Below are 3723 nucleotides of genomic sequence, written 5' to 3'. Positions count from 1 at the left end.
TTTGCCGCTGAACCTCCTCCTCGACAAGTGTGTCGATCATGAATGTTTGGTGACACTCATTGTCACCTTGTGGTTGTTTTACAATGTTGAAAACATTTACCTCGTGAGTCATGTTCCCAAAAGAGATCTTCATTAGACCATTTCTACAGTTAATTAGGGATTTGTTGTCGCAAGGAATGGTCTTCCAAAGGTGATCGGGATTTTTGACTCTACATCAACCACTGACTGAGTGTCCAAAACAATGAAATTGATGGGATAGTAGAACTTATCAACTTGCAATAACACGTCTTCAACTATTCCACGTAGTTTCTTGATGGATCGATTGGCTAATTGTAGTACTACAGGTGTCTACTTAATCTCTCCAAGACCAAGTTACGAGTAAACTGAATAAGGCATGAGGTTTACACTCGCTCCAAGATCCAATTGTGTAGGAAATGGTGGGACAACCAGGATCTTTGTACTTCAGTGGTGTCTTCTGCTCAATCACCGTGCTCACTTGTTCTGTCAAGAATGCAGTCTTTTTGATGTGGTGCTTTCTCTTTCTGGTACACAAATCCTTGATAACCTTGGCGTAGGCCGGCACTTGCTTGATCACATGTAGTAAGGGAAGATTGATCATTAATTGTGTCAAGTGCTCCAGGATCTCACTTTGATTTTCTGGCACTTTCCCAGCAGGTTGGAGTGCTTGGGGGAAAGACACCTTTACTGGAATTTTTGTTGGCTCTTCTTTCTCCTGAGCCGATTCTTCATTACTCGAAGTGGTTGTACTTGTCGATGGCATGTCAAAATTCATACCACTTTGAGTAGAGATGGCGTTAACTTCCTTGATATTTTGACCTTCAGAGTTGAAAGTTTGAGCCATGTGTTGTCCTCTCAAATTGGACTGGGCTTATGATGGAAATCTACTGCGCTCCTGAACGGTTAAAGCTTCTGTCAGCTTTGTGATCTGACTTTTGATTTCCTTGTTCTCTTCCACCAGCTACGTGAGCATTGAATCAACCCTTTGATTCGTTTTATTTTGCATGTCCATAAAAGCTTTTAGGGTATCCTCTAGAGAATTCCCTTTCGGCTGCATGTTATTCTAAGGCACAAAATATGTCCTTGGTGGTTGAGATTGTTGCTCTGATCTCCATTGCCCTCCAGATGATTATGCATGTTGGTTTGGATCTCTCCAACTGAAGTTTGGGTGGCTTTTCCAACCAGGATTGTAAGTTTCTGAGAAGGGCCCATAAGGCTTTTTGTATGTGCCCAATGCATTGCACTGCTCCTCGTATACCCCTCTCATCACTTAAAGTGTGGCAATCCTGAGCTAGATGGCCCTCTCCACCACAAACGAAACAGGGCTCATGTGCCTCTGTCATTGCCACCATGTGGGGTCCTTTACTATCTTTACTTTTGAGGGCCTCGATTTGCTTCGTCAAAGCTTCAACTTGGGCCTTGAGGCTGTCCTCTTCCCTTAATTGATAAACTCCAACTAGTCGGGACCTACTGGTGCTCTCAGTAGCACTCGATCCAGTCCAAGTATGAGCTTTCTGAGCTAACTCATTCAGGTACTCAATAGCTTCGTCAGGATCCTTTTGGAGAAAATCCCCATTGCACATCATCTCGACAAATTGGCGCTCTCGGATTGTGATTCCATCGTAGAAATAGCTTACGAGGCACCAACTTTCGTATCCATGGTGGGGACACAGATTTAATAGATCTTTAAAACGCTCCCAAGCTTGATAGAGAGTTTCGTTTTCCTTTTGAGTGAAATTTGAGATCTGTCGTTTCAAATTATTGGTCTTATGGTGTGGGAAATACTTGTTGAAGAATGTCATCGTCATTTCTTCCCACGTACCAATAGACTTGGGCCTAAGAGAATACAGCCAGCTTTTTGCCTTGTCCTTCAGAGAGAAAGGGAAAAACTTCAATCTGACAGTGTTTGCGGCCTTAACACGGTTGTGAAAGGTGGCCACCACCTCTTCAAACTCCTGGATGTGTACATATGGATTCTCATTCTCTAACCCGTGAAAGGTTGAGAGAAGTGCAATCATGCCCGGCTTGAAATTCGTAGGTGGTGCATTCGGTGGGAACATGATGCAAGATGGGGTGGCCGTTCGCGTTGGGTGCAGGTAATCTTGCAACGTCCTCTGCTAAACTTCCTCGTGTTGTGCCATTACGAATAGATTTTGAAATGCGAATTCCAACAACGTGTGAAGACGGAGGTGTAGAAGAGGAGTCAGATAGAATTTCACTAGGGGTTTCTAGGTCTGGACATTGAGTGAATCTCCCTTGCTCGTCTCTATACCGATGCATTAACCCAAAGTGGTTTTTTTTTTAATTTTTAATTTTTAAATTTTTTTTTAAATTTTTTTGTTTTTTTGTTTTTTATTTTTAATGAAAACAAAAGAAAATAATTATATAATAATGTAAATTGTAACCATCGAGAGTACTCCCAGGAAAGACTATGGCTCTTGGCTCAATGAATAGTCTTCTAGACAGAGCAACGTTCCCAGGAAAGATTGGTGGGGCGAGGCCCACTTAAATACCAACTTTTCTAGACAGAACTCCCTCAATTGTACTTTCCATGTAACCACACAATTATTCTCAAAATCAATTATTAAATTTTATTGAATAAATTATGAATGAAATCTAATTAATAGAAACTATTCCTAAAGTCAAAAGCCTAAATCTATCAAATTATGAAATTCCTAGATTAAGAATAGTCAATTAATTACAATCCTAATCAAAATCCTAAAAATTAATAAAGACTTAAAAGGAAAAATTAAATTAGGCAACAATATAATAGTCAACAATTAAAATATACAAATGGGGAAACAAAATGAAATCCTAATTTATCAAAAATAAAATATTACAAAAATTAAATCACAATCAATTTTAAAACTAAAGAGGGAAATACAATTAACACTAAAAGCAAATCCTAAATTATCTTTCAAAACTAAGGAAATTAAATAAAAAGAGATTGAATGAAAAGAGATATTTTTTTTTATAAGGAAACAAAAAGAAGAAAAGCAAACGACAATGAACACATAATCAAAAAGTTCACACGTAAACCAAAGGAAGATTTTTTTTTTTTGAAATAAGAAACGACAAGGAAAAAAAAAATGAAGCAAAAAGGTTGAAACAAATTAAACTACTAATCTACTACAGAACGTGAACTAAAGGCTAGAAAAAGAAACTGACACAGCTTAATAGCAAAGAACATAATAATAATAAAAAAATGTATACTTACCTCTTTGGCTCAAAAATCTACTGATCAATCTTGTTAGTAGCACCTCCCCGGCAATGGCACTAAAATTTGATTAACGCCAAAAGTGATGTTCACAAGCGGTCAATTGTAGCAAAGAATGGCGGTCATATCCATAGAGAGATAACAAAATAACAAGAAAGATTAGCAAAATAAGAGCGTTAGAGAAAAATAAATAACAAGTGAATTAAAGAAAAAGAAGCGTTTTTGAGATTTTGTTGCAAATAAAATAAAAATGAGAAAATTTGTATGAAGAAAATTCAGTAGTAAAAATGGTAAGATGTCGAGAATCCTTAATGTTTCGTTCACCAATTCAAGTTTTGATTCACAAAATAAAAAGATCGAATAAATTAAATCTCTATGTTGACTCCGAAAATATTATCATTACAAGTTATCCAAAATCGACAATATGTCAATTTGATAATATTGCAGTAAAAGACAATTTGTAAAATAATTTGAATAACAAAACAATG

At 37.1% G+C, this 3723-nt stretch overlaps 1 non-coding gene across 1 annotated transcript; it reads left to right on the top strand.

Moving 5' to 3' along the window:
* The first annotated feature begins 1671 nt into the window (after positions 1-1671).
* LOC112094330 lies at positions 1672-1778 on the top strand. The gene has a single exon (XR_002903476.1). It is a non-coding gene; the product is annotated as a small nucleolar RNA R71 (small nucleolar RNA).
* The last annotated feature ends 1945 nt before the right edge of the window (positions 1779-3723 follow it).

This window comes from Morus notabilis, unplaced genomic scaffold (assembly GCF_000414095.1).
Source record: "Morus notabilis unplaced genomic scaffold, ASM41409v2 Scaffold352, whole genome shotgun sequence".
Classification (NCBI taxonomy): Eukaryota; Viridiplantae; Streptophyta; class Magnoliopsida; order Rosales; family Moraceae; genus Morus; species Morus notabilis.
Note: the sequence above shows the minus strand (reverse complement) of the source record. Positions and strands in the feature narration are given on the sequence as shown.